Genomic DNA, 18,135 nt, shown 5'->3' with positions numbered 1-18,135 from the left:
TATTACTGACTGCTCCACATTTATTACTGACTGTATCACATTTGTTACTGACTGCTCCACATTTATTACTGACTGCTCCACATTTATTACTGACTGCAAGACATTTATTACTGACTGCTCCACATTTATTACTGGCTGTATCACATTTATTACTGACTACTTCACATTTATTACTGACTGCTCCACATTCATTACTGACTGCTCCACATTTATTACTGACTGCATCACATTTATTACTGACTGCTCCACATTTATTACTGACTGCTCCACATTTATTACTGACTGCATCACATTTATTACTGACTGCTCCACATTTATTACTGGCTGCTCCACATTTATTACTGACTGCTCCACATTTATTACTGACTGCTCCACATTTATTACTGACTGCATCACATTTATTACTGACTGCTCCACATTTATTACTGACTGTATCACATTTATTACTGACTGCTACACATTTATTACTGACTGCATCACATTTATTACTGACTGCTCCTAATTTATTACTGACTACATCACATTTATTACTGACTGCTCCACATTTATTACTGGCTGTATCACATATATTACTGACTGCTCCACATTTATTACTGACTGCTCCACATTTATTACTGACTGTATCACATTTATTACTGACTGCATCACATTTATTACTGACTGTATCACATTTATTACTGACTGCTCCACATTTATTACTGACTACATCACATTTATTACTGACTGCATCACATTTATTACTGACTGCTCCACATTTATTACTGACTGTATCACATTTATTACTGACTGCTCCACATTTATTACTGACTGCATCACATTTATTACTGACTGTATCACATTTATTACTGACTGCTCCACATTTATTACTGACTGCTCCACATTTATTACTGACTGTATCACATTTATTACTGACTGCATCACATTTATTACTGACTGCTCCACATTTATTACTGACTGTATCACATTTATTACTGACTGCTCCACATTTATTACTAACTGTATCACATTTATTACTGACTGTATCACATTTATTACTGACTGCTCCACATTTATTACTGACTGTATCACATTTATTACTGACTCCTCCACATTTATTACTGACTGCTCCACATTTATTTCTGACTGTATCACATTTATTACTGACTGTATCACATTTATTACTGACTGCATCACATTTATTACTGACTCCTCCACATTTATTACTGACTGCTCCACATTTATTACTGACTGTATCACATTTATTACTGACTCCTCCACATTTATTACTGACTGCTCCACATTTAGTACTGACTGTATCACATTTATTACTCACTCCTCCACATTTATTCCTGACTGCTCCACATTTATTACTGACTCCTCCACATTTATTACTAACTGCTCCACATTTATTACTTACTGCTCCACTTTTTTTACTGACTGCTTCACATTTATTACTGACTGCATCACATTTATTATTGACTACTTCACATTTATTACTGACTGCTCCACATTTATTACTGACTGCTCCACATTTATTACTGACTGCTCCACATTTATTACTGACTATATCACATTTATTACTGACTGCATCACATTTATTACTGACTGCTCCACATTTATTACTGACTGTATCACATTTATTACTGACTGCATCACATTTATTACTGACTGCTCCACATTTATTACTGACTGCATCACATTTATTATTGACTACTTCACATTTATTACTGACTGCTCCACATTTATTACTGGCTGTATCATATTTATTACTGACTGCTTCACATTTATCACTGACTGTATCACATTTATTACTGACTGCATCACATTTATTACTGACTGTATCACATTTATTACTGACTGTATCACATTTATTACTGATTGTATCACATTTATTACTGACTGCTCCACATTTATTACTGACTGTATCACATTTATTACTGACTGCATCACATTTATTACTGACTGCATCACATTTATTATTGACTACTTCACATTTATTACTGACTGCTCCACATTTATTACTGACTGCTCCACATTTATTACTGACTGCTCCACATTTATTACTGACTGCATCACATTTATTATTGACTACTTCACATTTATTACTGACTGCTCCACATTTATTACTGGCTGTATCACATTTATTACTGACTGCTTCACATTTATCACTGACTGTATCACATTTATTACTGACTGCATCACATTTATTACTGACTGTATCACATTTATTACTGACTGTATCACATTTATTACTGATTGTATCACATTTATTACTGACTGCTCCACATTTATTACTGACTGCTCCACATTTACTACTGACTGTTTCACATTTATTACTGACTGCTTCACATTTATCACTGACTGTATCACATTTATTACTGACTGCTCCACATTTATTACTGACTGCTCCTAATTTATTACTGACTACATCACATTTATTACTGACTGTATCACATTTATTACTGACTGCTCCACATTTATTATTGACTGTATCACATTTATTACTGACTGCTCCACATTTATTACTGACTGCATCACATTTATTACTGACTGTATCACATTTATTATTGACTACTTCACATTTATTACTGACTGCTCCACATTTATTACTAACTGCATCACATTTATTACTGACTGCATCACATTTATTATTGACTACTTCACATTTATTACTGACTGCTCCACATTTATTACTAACTGCATCACATTTATTACTAACTGCATCACATTTATTACTGACTGCTCCACATTTATTACTTACTGCTCCACTTTTATTACTGACTACTTCACATTTATTACTTACTGCATCACATTTATTACTGACTGTATCACATTTATTACTGACTGCTCCACATTTATTACTGACTGCATCACATTTATTACTGACTGCTCCACAATAATTACTGACTATATCACATTAATTACTGACTGCTCCACATTTATTACTGACTGCTCCACATTTATTACTGACTGTATCACATTTATTACTGACTGCTCCACATTTATTGCTGACTGTATCACATTTATTACTAACTGCTCCACATTTATTACTAACTGCTCCACATTTATTACTTACTGCTCCACTTTTATTACTGACTACTTCACATTTATTACTTACTGCATCACATTTATTACTGACTGCTCCACATTTATTACTGACTGCATCACATTTATTACTGACTGCATCACATTTATTACTGACTGCTCCACATTTATTATTGACTACTTCACATTTATTACTGACTGCTCCACATTTATTACTTACTGCTCCACTTTTTTTACTGACTGCTTCACATTTATTACTTACTGCATCACATTTATTACTGACTGCTCCACATTTATTACTGACTGTATCACATTTATTACTGACTGCTCCACATTTATTACTGACTACTTCACATTTATTACTTACTGCATCACATTTATTAATGACTGCTCCACATTTATTACTAACTGCATCACATTTATTACTGACTACATCACATTTCTTAATGACTGCTCCACATTTATTACTGACTGTATCACATTTATTACTGACTGCTCCACATTTATTACTGACTGCTCCACATTTATTACTGACTGCTCCACATTTATTGCTGACTGTATCACATTTATTACTAACTGCTCCACATTTATTACTAACTGCTCCACATTTATTACTTACTGCTCCACTTTTATTACTGACTACTTCACATTTATTACTTACTGCATCACATTTATTACTGACTGCTCCACATTTATTACTGACTGCATCACATTTATTACTGACTGCTCCACATTGATTACTGACTGGTCCACATTTATTACTGGCTGTATCACATTTATTACTGACTGTATCACATTTATTACTGACTGCTCCACATTTATTACTGACTGCATCACATTTATTACTGACTGCTCTACATTTATTACTGACTGCTCCACATTTTTTTACTGACTGCTCCACATTTATTACTGACGGCTCCACATTTACTACTGGCTGTATCACATTTATTACTGACTGCTCTACATTTATTACTGACTGCTCCACATTTACTACTGGCTGTATCACATTTATTAATGACTGCTCCACATTTATTACTGACTGCATCACATTTATTACTGACTGTATCACATTTATCACAGACTGCTCCACATTTATTACTGACTGTATCACATTTATTACTGACTGCTGCACATTTATTACTGACTGCTCCACATTTATTACTGACTGTATCACATTTATTACTGACTGTATCACATTTATTACTGACTGCTCCACATTTATTACTGACTGCTTCACATTTATTACTGACTGCATCACATTTATTAATGACTCTATCACTCTGATTACTGACTGCTCCACATTTTTACTGACTGCTCCACATTTATTACTGACTGTATCACATTTATTACTGACTGCTCCACATTTATTACTGACTGCTCCACATTTATTACTGACTGCATCACATTTATTACTGACTGCTCCACATTTATTACTGACTGAAACACATTTATTACTGACTGCTCCACATTTATTGCTGACTGCATCACATTTATTACTGACTGTATCACATTTATTACTGACTGCTCCACATTTATTACTGACTACATTACATTTATTACTGACTGCTCCACTTTTTTTTACTGACTGCTTCACATTTATTACTGACTGTATCACATTTATTACTGACTGCTCCAAATTTTTTCTGACTGTTTCACATTTATTACTGACTGCTCCACATTTATTACTGACTGCTCTACATTTATTACTGACTGCATCACATTTATTACTGACTGCATCACATTTATTACTGACTGCTCCACATTTATTACTGACTGCATCAGATTTATTACTGACTGCTCCACATTTATTACTGACTGCTCCACATTTATTACTAACTGCATCACATTTATTACTGACTGTATCACATTTATTACTGACTACATTGCATTTATTACTGACTGCTCCACATTTATTACTGACTGTATCACATTTATTACTGGCTGCTCCACATTTATTACTGACTGCTCCATATTTATTACTGACTGCATCACATTTATTACTGACTGCTCCACATTTATTACTGACCGCTCCACATTTATTACTGACTGCATCACATTCATTATTGACTACTTCACATTTATTACTGACTGCTCCACATTTATTACTTACTGCTCCACTTTTTTTACTGACTGCTTCACATTTATTACTGACTACTTCACATTTATTACTTACTGCATCACATTTATTACTGACTGCTCCACATTTATTACTGACTGCATCACATTTATTACTGACTGCTCCACATTTATTACTGACTGCATCACATTTATTACTGACTGCTCCACATTTATTACTGACTGTATCACATTTATTACTGACTGCTCCACATTTATTACTGACTGCTCCACATTTATTACTGACTGCAAGACATTTATTACTGACTGCTCCACATTTATTACTGACTGCTCCACATTTATTACTGACTGTATCACATTTATTACTGACTGCTCCACATTTATTACTGACTGCTCCACATTTATTACTGACTGCAAGACATTTATTACTGACTGCTCCACATTTATTACTGGCTGTATCACATTTATTACTGACTACTTCACATTTATTACTGACTGCTCCACATTCATTACTGACTGCTCCACATTTATTACTGACTGCATCACATTTATTACTGACTGCTCCACATTTATTACTGACTGCTCCACATTTATTACTGACTGCATCACATTTATTACTGACTGCTCCACATTTATTACTGGCTGCTCCACATTTATTACTGACTGCTCCACATTTATTACTGACTGCTCCACATTTATTACTGACTGTATCACATTTATTACTGACTGCTCCACATTTATTACTGACTGCTCCACATTTATTACTGACTGCAAGACATTTATTACTGACTGCTCCACATTTATTACTGACTGCTCCACATTTATTACTGACTGTATCACATTTGTTACTGACTGCTCCACATTTATTACTGACTGCTCCACATTTATTACTGACTGCTCCACATTTATTACTGACTGCAAGACATTTATTACTGACTGCTCCACATTTATTACTGGCTGTATCACATTTATTACTGACTACTTCACATTTATTACTGACTGCTCCACATTCATTACTGACTGCTCCACATTTATTACTGACTGCATCACATTTATTACTGACTGCTCCACATTTATTACTGACTGCTCCACATTTATTACTGACTGCATCACATTTATTACTGACTGCTCCACATTTATTACTGGCTGCTCCACATTTATTACTGACTGCTCCACATTTATTACTGACTGCTCCACATTTATTACTGACTGCATCACATTTATTACTGACTGCTCCACATTTATTACTGACTGTATCACATTTATTACTGACTGCTACACATTTATTACTGACTGCATCACATTTATTACTGACTGCTCCTAATTTATTACTGACTACATCACATTTATTACTGACTGCTCCACATTTATTACTGGCTGTATCACATATATTACTGACTGCTCCACATTTATTACTGACTGCTCCACATTTATTACTGACTGTATCACATTTATTACTGACTGCATCACATTTATTACTGACTGTATCACATTTATTACTGACTGCTCCACATTTATTACTGACTACATCACATTTATTACTGACTGCATCACATTTATTACTGACTGCTCCACATTTATTACTGACTGTATCACATTTATTACTGACTGCTCCACATTTATTACTGACTGCATCACATTTATTACTGACTGTATCACATTTATTACTGACTGCTCCACATTTATTACTGACTGCTCCACATTTATTACTGACTGTATCACATTTATTACTGACTGCATCACATTTATTACTGACTGCTCCACATTTATTACTGACTGTATCACATTTATTACTGACTGCTCCACATTTATTACTAACTGTATCACATTTATTACTGACTGTATCACATTTATTACTGACTGCTCCACATTTATTACTGACTGTATCACATTTATTACTGACTCCTCCACATTTATTACTGACTGCTCCACATTTATTTCTGACTGTATCACATTTATTACTGACTGTATCACATTTATTACTGACTGCATCACATTTATTACTGACTCCTCCACATTTATTACTGACTGCTCCACATTTATTACTGACTGTATCACATTTATTACTGACTCCTCCACATTTATTACTGACTGCTCCACATTTAGTACTGACTGTATCACATTTATTACTCACTCCTCCACATTTATTCCTGACTGCTCCACATTTATTACTGACTCCTCCACATTTATTACTAACTGCTCCACATTTATTACTTACTGCTCCACTTTTTTTACTGACTGCTTCACATTTATTACTGACTGCATCACATTTATTATTGACTACTTCACATTTATTACTGACTACTTCACATTTATTACTGACTGCTCCACATTTATTACTGACTGCTCCACATTTATTACTGACTGCTCCACATTTATTACTGACTATATCACATTTATTACTGACTGCATCACATTTATTACTGACTGCTCCACATTTATTACTGACTGTATCACATTTATTACTGACTGCATCACATTTATTACTGACTGCTCCACATTTATTACTGACTGCATCACATTTATTATTGACTACTTCACATTTATTACTGACTGCTCCACATTTATTACTGGCTGTATCATATTTATTACTGACTGCTTCACATTTATCACTGACTGTATCACATTTATTACTGACTGCATCACATTTATTACTGACTGTATCACATTTATTACTGACTGTATCACATTTATTACTGATTGTATCACATTTATTACTGACTGCTCCACATTTATTACTGACTGTATCACATTTATTACTGACTGCATCACATTTATTACTGACTGCATCACATTTATTATTGACTACTTCACATTTATTACTGACTGCTCCACATTTATTACTGACTGCTCCACATTTATTACTGACTGCTCCACATTTATTACTGACTGCATCACATTTATTATTGACTACTTCACATTTATTACTGACTGCTCCACATTTATTACTGGCTGTATTACATTTATTACTGACTGCTTCACATTTATCACTGACTGTATCACATTTATTACTGACTGCATCACATTTATTACTGACTGTATCACATTTATTACTGACTGTATCACATTTATTACTGATTGTATCACATTTATTACTGACTGCTCCACATTTATTACTGACTGCTCCACATTTACTACTGACTGTTTCACATTTATTACTGACTGCTTCACATTTATCACTGACTGTATCACATTTATTACTGACTGCTCCACATTTATTACTGACTGCTCCTAATTTATTACTGACTACATCACATTTATTACTGACTGTATCACATTTATTACTGACTGCTCCACATTTATTATTGACTGTATCACATTTATTACTGACTGCTCCACATTTATTACTGACTGCATCACATTTATTACTGACTGTATCACATTTATTATTGACTACTTCACATTTATTACTGACTGCTCCACATTTATTACTAACTGCATCACATTTATTACTGACTGCATCACATTTATTATTGACTACTTCACATTTATTACTGACTGCTCCACATTTATTACTAACTGCATCACATTTATTACTAACTGCATCACATTTATTACTGACTGCTCCACATTTATTACTTACTGCTCCACATTTATTACTGACTACTTCACATTTATTACTTACTGCATCACATTTATTACTGACTGTATCACATTTATTACTGACTGCTCCACATTTATTACTGACTGCATCACATTTATTACTGACTGCTCCACAATAATTACTGACTATATCACATTAATTACTGACTGCTCCACATTTATTACTGACTGCTCCACATTTATTACTGACTGTATCACATTTATTACTGACTGCTCCACATTTATTGCTGACTGTATCACATTTATTACTAACTGCTCCACATTTATTACTAACTGCTCCACATTTATTACTTACTGCTCCACTTTTATTACTGACTACTTCACATTTATTACTTACTGCATCACATTTATTACTGACTGCTCCACATTTATTACTGACTGCATCACATTTATTACTGACTGCATCACATTTATTACTGACTGCTCCACATTTATTATTGACTACTTCACATTTATTACTGACTGCTCCACATTTATTACTTACTGCTCCACTTTTTTTACTGACTGCTTCACATTTATTACTTACTGCATCACATTTATTACTGACTGCTCCACATTTATTACTGACTGTATCACATTTATTACTGACTGCTCCACATTTATTACTGACTACTTCACATTTATTACTTACTGCATCACATTTATTAATGACTGCTCCACATTTATTACTAACTGCATCACATTTATTACTGACTACATCACATTTCTTAATGACTGCTCCACATTTATTACTGACTGTATCACATTTATTACTGACTGCTCCACATTTATTACTGACTGCTCCACATTTATTACTGACTGCTCCACATTTATTGCTGACTGTATCACATTTATTACTAACTGCTCCACATTTATTACTAACTGCTCCACATTTATTACTTACTGCTCCACTTTTATTACTGACTACTTCACATTTATTACTTACTGCATCACATTTATTACTGACTGCTCCACATTTATTACTGACTGCATCACATTTATTACTGACTGCTCCACATTGATTACTGACTGGTCCACATTTATTACTGGCTGTATCACATTTATTACTGACTGTATCACATTTATTACTGACTGCTCCACATTTATTACTGACTGCATCACATTTATTACTGACTGCTCTACATTTATTACTGACTGCTCCACATTTTTTTACTGACTGCTCCACATTTATTACTGACGGCTCCACATTTACTACTGGCTGTATCACATTTATTACTGACTGCTCTACATTTATTACTGACTGCTCCACATTTACTACTGGCTGTATCACATTTATTAATGACTGCTCCACATTTATTACTGACTGCATCACATTTATTACTGACTGTATCACATTTATCACAGACTGCTCCACATTTATTACTGACTGTATCACATTTATTACTGACTGCTGCACATTTATTACTGACTGCTCCACATTTATTACTGACTGTATCACATTTATTACTGACTGTATCACATTTATTACTGACTGCTCCACATTTATTACTGACTGCTTCACATTTATTACTGACTGCATCACATTTATTAATGACTCTATCACTCTGATTACTGACTGCTCCACATTTTTACTGACTGCTCCACATTTATTACTGACTGTATCACATTTATTACTGACTGCTCCACATTTATTACTGACTGCTCCACATTTATTACTGACTGCATCACATTTATTACTGACTGCTCCACATTTATTACTGACTGAAACACATTTATTACTGACTGCTCCACATTTATTGCTGACTGCATCACATTTATTACTGACTGTATCACATTTATTACTGACTGCTCCACATTTATTACTGACTACATTACATTTATTACTGACTGCTCCACTTTTTTTTACTGACTGCTTCACATTTATTACTGACTGTATCACATTTATTACTGACTGCTCCAAATTTTTTCTGACTGTTTCACATTTATTACTGACTGCTCCACATTTATTACTGACTGCTCTACATTTATTACTGACTGCATCACATTTATTACTGACTGCATCACATTTATTACTGACTGCTCCACATTTATTACTGACTGCATCAGATTTATTACTGACTGCTCCACATTTATTACTGACTGCTCCACATTTATTACTAACTGCATCACATTTATTACTGACTGTATCACATTTATTACTGACTACATTGCATTTATTACTGACTGCTCCACATTTATTACTGACTGTATCACATTTATTACTGGCTGCTCCACATTTATTACTGACTGCTCCATATTTATTACTGACTGCATCACATTTATTACTGACTGCTCCACATTTATTACTGACCGCTCCACATTTATTACTGACTGCATCACATTCATTATTGACTACTTCACATTTATTACTGACTGCTCCACATTTATTACTTACTGCTCCACTTTTTTTACTGACTGCTTCACATTTATTACTGACTACTTCACATTTATTACTTACTGCATCACATTTATTACTGACTGCTCCACATTTATTACTGACTGCATCACATTTATTACTGACTGCTCCACATTTATTACTAACTGCATCACATTTATTACTGACTGTATCACATTTATTACTGACTGCTCCTAATTTATTACTGACTACATCACATTTATTACTGATTGCTACACATTTATTACTGACTGTATCACATTTATTACTGATTGCTCCACATTTATTACTGACTGCATCACATTTATTACTGACTGCTCCACATTTATTACTGACTGCATCACATTTATTACTGACTCTATCACATTTATTACTGACTGCTCCACATGTATTACTGACTGTATCACATTTATTACTGAGTGCTCCACATTTATTACTGACTGCTCCACATTCATTACTTACTGCTCCACTTTTTTTACTGACTGCTTCACATTTATTACTGACTGCTACACATTTATTACTGACTGCATCACATTAATTATTGACTACTTCACATTTATTACTGACTGCTCCACATTTATTACTGACTGCTCCACATTTATTACTATCTGCATCACATTTATTACTGACTGTATCACATTTATTACTGACTGCTCCACATTTATTACTGACTGTATCACATTTATTACTGACTGCTCCACATGTATTACTGACTGCATCACATTTATTACTGACTGCATCACATTTATTACTGACTGCATCACATTTATTACTGACTGCTCCACATTTATTACTGACTGTATCACATTTATTACTGACTGCTCCACATTTATTACTGACTGCATCACATTTATTACTGACTGTATCACATTTATTACTGACTGCTCCACATGTATTACTGACTGCATCACATTTATTACTGACTGCATCACATTTATTACTGACTGCTCCACATTTATTACTGACTGTATAACATTTATTACTGACTGCTCCACATTTATTACTGACTGCTTCACATTTATTACTGACTGTATCACATTTATTACTGACTGTATCACATTTATTACTGACTGCTCCACATTTATTACTGACTGCATCACATTTATTACTGACTGCTCCACATTTATTACTGACAGCTCCACATTTATTACTGGCTATATCACATTTATTACTGACTGCTCCACATTTATTACTGACTGCTCCACATTTATTACTGACTGCTCCACATTTATTACTGACTGCTCCACATTTATTCCTTACTGCATCACATTTATTATTGACTGCTACACATTTATTACTGACTGCTTCACATTTATTACTGACTGCTCCACATTTATTCCTTACTGCATCACATTTATTATTGACTGCTACACATTTATTACTGACTGCTTCACATTTATTACTTACTGCATCACATTTATTACTGACTGCTCCACATTTATTACTGACTGTATCACATTTATTACTGACTGCTACACATTTATTACTGACTGTATCACATTTATTTATGACTGCACCACATTTATTACTGACTGCTTCACATTTATTACTGACTGTATCACATTTATTACTGACTGTATCACATTTATTACTGACTGTATCACATTTATTTATGACTGCACCACATTTATTACTGACTGCTTCACATTTATTACTGACTGTATCACATTTATTACTGACTGTATCACATTTATTACTGACTGCTACACATTTATTACTGACTGTATCACATTTATTTATGACTGCACCACATTTATTACTGACTGCTTCACATTTATTACTGACTGTATCACATTTATTACTGACTGCTCCACATTTATTACTGACTACTTCACATTTATTACTGACTGCTCCACATTTATTACTGACTGCTCCACATTTATTACTGACTGTATCACATTTATTACTGACTGCATCACATTTATTAATGACTGCTCCACATTTATTACTAACTGCATCACATTTATTACTGACTGCTCCACATTTATTACTGACTGCATCACATTTATTACTGACTGCTCCACATTTATTACTGACTGTATCACATTTATTACTGACTGTATCACATTTATTACTGACTGCTCCACATTTATTACTGTTTGCTTCACATTTATTACTGACTGCATCACATTTATTACTGACTGCTTCACATTTATTACTGACTGCTCCACATTTATTACTGACTGCATTACATTTATTACTGACTGCTCCACATTTATTACTGACAGCTCCACATTTATTACTGGCTATATCACATTTATTACTGACTGCATCACATTTATTACTGACTGCATCACATTTATTACTGACTGCTCCACTTTTTTTACTGACTGTATCACATTTATTACTGACTGCTCCACTTTTATTACTGACTGCATCACATTTATTACTGACTGCTCCACTTTTATTACTGACTGCATCACATTTATTACTGACTGCTCCACTTTTTTTACTGACTACTTCACATTTATTACTTACTGCATCACATTTATTAATGACTGCTCCACATTTATTACTTACTGCATCACATTTATTACTGACTGCTACACATTTATTACTGACTGTATCACATTTATTACTGACTGTATCACATTTATTACTGACTGCTCCACATTTATTACTGACTGTATCACATTTATTACTGACTGCTCCACATTTATTACTGACTGCATCACATTAATTACTGACTGCTCCACATTTATTACTGGCTGTATCACATTTATTACTGACTGCTCCATATTTATTACTGACTGTATCACATTTATTACTGACTGCTCCACATTTATTACTGACTGCTCCACATTTATTACTGACTGTATAACATTTATTACTGACTGCTCCACATTTATTACTGACTGCTTCACATTTATTACTGACTGTATCACATTTATTACTGACTGTATAACATTTATTACTGACTGCATCACATTTATTACTGACTGCTCCACATTTATTACTGACAGCTCCACATTTATTACTGGCTATATCACATTTATTACTGACTGCATCACATTTATTACTGACTGCTCCACATTTATTACTGACTGTGTCACATTTATTACTGACTGCTCCACATTTATTACTGACTGTATCACATTTATTACTGACTGCTCCACATTTATTACTAACTGCATCACATTTATTACTGACTGCTCCACATTTATTACTGACTGCATCACATTTATTACTGACTGCTCCACATTTATTACTGACTGCATCACATTTATTACTGACTGTATCACATTTATTAATGACTGCTCCACATTTATTACTGACTGTATCACATTTATTACTGACTGCTCCACATTTATTACTGACTGCTCCACATTTATTACTGACTGCTCCACATTTATTACTAACTGCATCACATTTATTACTGACTGCATCACATTTATTAATGACTGCTCCACATTTATTACTAACTGCATCACATTTATTACTGACTGCATCACATTTATTAATGACTGCTCCACATTTATTACTAACTGCATCACATTTATTACTGACTGCTCCACATTTATTACTGACTGCATCACATTTATTACTGACTGCTCCACATTTATTACTGACTGTATCACATTTATTACTGACTGCTCCACATTTATTACTGACTGCATCACATTTATTACTGACTGCTCCACTTTTTTTACTGACTACTTCACATTTATTACTTACTGCATCACATTTATTAATGACTGCTCCACATTTATTACTAACTGCATCACATTTATTACTGACTGCTACACATTTATTACTGACTGTATCACATTTATTACTGACTGTATCACATTTATTACTGACTGCTCCACATTTATTACTGTTTGCTTCACATTTATTACTGACTGCATCACATTTATTAATGACTGTATCACATTTATTACTGACTGCATCACATTTATTACTGACTGCATCACATTTATTACTGACTGCATCACATTTATTACTGACTGCTCCACTTTTTTTACTGACTGTATCACATTTATTACTGACTGCTCCACTTTTATTACTGACTGCATCACATTTATTACTGACTGCTCCACTTTTTTTACTGACTGCTTCACATTTATTACTGACTACTTCACATTTATTACTTACTGCATCACATTTATTAATGACTGCTCCACATTTATTACTTACTGCATCACATTTATTACTGACTGCTACACATTTATTACTGACTGTATCACATTTATTACTGACTGTATCACATTTATTACTGACTGTATCACATTTATTACTGACTGCTCCACATTTATTACTGACTGTATCACATTTATTACTGACTGCTCCACATTTATTACTGACTGCATCACATTTATTACTGACTGCTCCACATTTATTACTGGCTGTATCACATTTATTACTGACTGCTCCATATTTATTACTGACTATATCACATTTATTACTGACTGCTCCACATTTATTACTGACTGCTCCACATTTATTACTGACTGTATAACATTTATTACTGACTGCTCCACATTTATTACTGACTGCTTCACATTTATTACTGACTGTATCACATTTATTAATGACTGCTCCACATTTATTACTGACTGTATCACATTTATTACTGACTGCATCACATTTATTAATGACTGCTCCACATTTATTACTAACTGCATCACATTTATTACTGACTGCTCCACATTTATTACTGACTGCTTCACATGTATTACTGACTGTATCACATTTACTACTGACTGTATCACATTTATTACTGACTGCTCCACATTTATTACTGACTGCTCCACATTTATTACTGACTGTATCACATTTATTACTGACTGCATCACATTTATTACTGACTGCTCCACATTTATTACTGACTGTATCACATTTATTACTGACTGCTCCACATTTATTACTGACTGCATCACATTTATTACTGATTGCTCCACTTTTTTTACTGACTACTTCACATTTATTACTTACTGCATCACATTTATTAATGACTGCTCCACATTTATTACTAACTGCATCACATTTATTACTGACTGCTACACATTTATTACTGACTGTATCACATTTATTACTGACTGTATCACATTTATTACTGACTGCTCCACATTTATTACTGTTTGCTTCACATTTATTACTGACTGCTCCACATTTATTACTGACTGCATCACATTTATTACTGACTGCTCCACATTTATTACTGACAGCTCCACATTTATTACTGGCTATATCACATTTATTACTGACTGCATCACATTTATTACTGACTGCATCACATTTATTACTGACTGCTCCACATTTATTACTGACTGTATCACATTTATTACTGACTGCTCCACTTTTTTTACTGACTGTATCACATTTATTACTGACTGCTCCACTTTTATTACTGACTGCATCACATTTATTACTGACTGCTCCACTTTTTTTACTGACTGCTTCACATTTATTACTGACTACTTCACATTTATTACTTACTGCATCACATTTATTAATGACTGCTCCACATTTATTACTAACTGCATCACATTTATTACTGACTGCTACACATTTATTACTGACTGTATCACATTTATTACTGACTGTATCACATTTATTACTGACTGCTCCACATTTATTACTGACTGTATCACATTTATTACTGACTGCTCCACATTTATTACTGACTGCTCCACATTTATTACTGACTGCATCACATTTATTACTGACTGCTCCACATTTATTACTGGCTGTATCACATTTATTACTGACTGCTCCATATTTATTACTGACTGTATCACATTTATTACTGACTGCTCCACATTTATTACTGACTGCTCCACATTTATAACTGACTGTATCACATTTATTACAGACTGCTCCACATTTATTACTGACTGCTCCACATTTATTACTGACTGTATCACATTTATTACTGACTGCTCCACATTTATTACTGGCTGTATCACATTTATTACTGACTGCTCCACATTTATTACTGACTGTATCACATTTATTAGTGACTGCTACACATTTATTACTGACTGTAACACATTTATTACTGACTGTAACACATTTATTACTGACTGCTCCACATTTATTACTGACTACATCACATTTATCACTGACTGCTCCACATTTATTACTGACTGTATCACATTTATTACTGACTGTAACACATTTATTACTGACTGCTCCACATTTATTACTGACTGTATCACATTTATTACTGGCTGTATCACATTTATTACTGACTGCTCCATATTTATTACTGACTGTATCACATTTATTACTGACTGCTCCACATTTATTACTGACTGCTCCACATTTATAACTGACTGTATCACATTTATTACAGACTGCTCCACATTTATTACTGACTGCTCCACATTTATTACTGACTGTATCACATTTATTACTGACTGCTCCACATTTATTACTGGCTGTATCACATTTATTACTGACTGCTCCACATTTATTACTGACTACATCACATTTATTACTGACTGCTCCACATTTATTACTGACTGTATCACATTTATTAGTGACTGCTACACATTTATTACTGACTGTAACACATTTATTACTGACTGTAACACATTTATTACTGACTGCTCCACATTTATTACTGACTGTATCACATTTATTACTGACTGCTACACATTTATTACTGACTGCATCACATTTATTACTGACTGCATCACATTTATTACTGACTGCTCCACATTTATTACTGACTGTATCACATTTATTACTGACTGCTACACATTTATTACTGACTGCATCACATTTATTACTGACTGCATCACATTTATTACTGACTGCTCCACATTTATTACTGACTGCTACACATTTATTACTGACTACATCACATTTATTACTGACTGCTCCACATTTATTACTGACTGCTCCACATTTATTACTGACTGTATCACATTTATTACTGACTGCTCCACATTTATTACTGGCTGTATCACATTTATTAGTGACTGCTCCACATTTATTACTGACTGTAACACATTTATTACTGACTGCTACACATTTATTACTGACTGCTACACATTTATTACTGACTGCATCACATTTATTACTGACTGCTTCTCATTTATTACTGACTG

This window comes from Engystomops pustulosus, chromosome 7 (assembly GCF_040894005.1).
Source record: "Engystomops pustulosus chromosome 7, aEngPut4.maternal, whole genome shotgun sequence".
Classification (NCBI taxonomy): domain Eukaryota; kingdom Metazoa; phylum Chordata; class Amphibia; order Anura; family Leptodactylidae; genus Engystomops; species Engystomops pustulosus.
The sequence above is the reverse complement of the archived record's forward strand: the minus strand, read 5'-3'. Positions refer to the sequence as shown.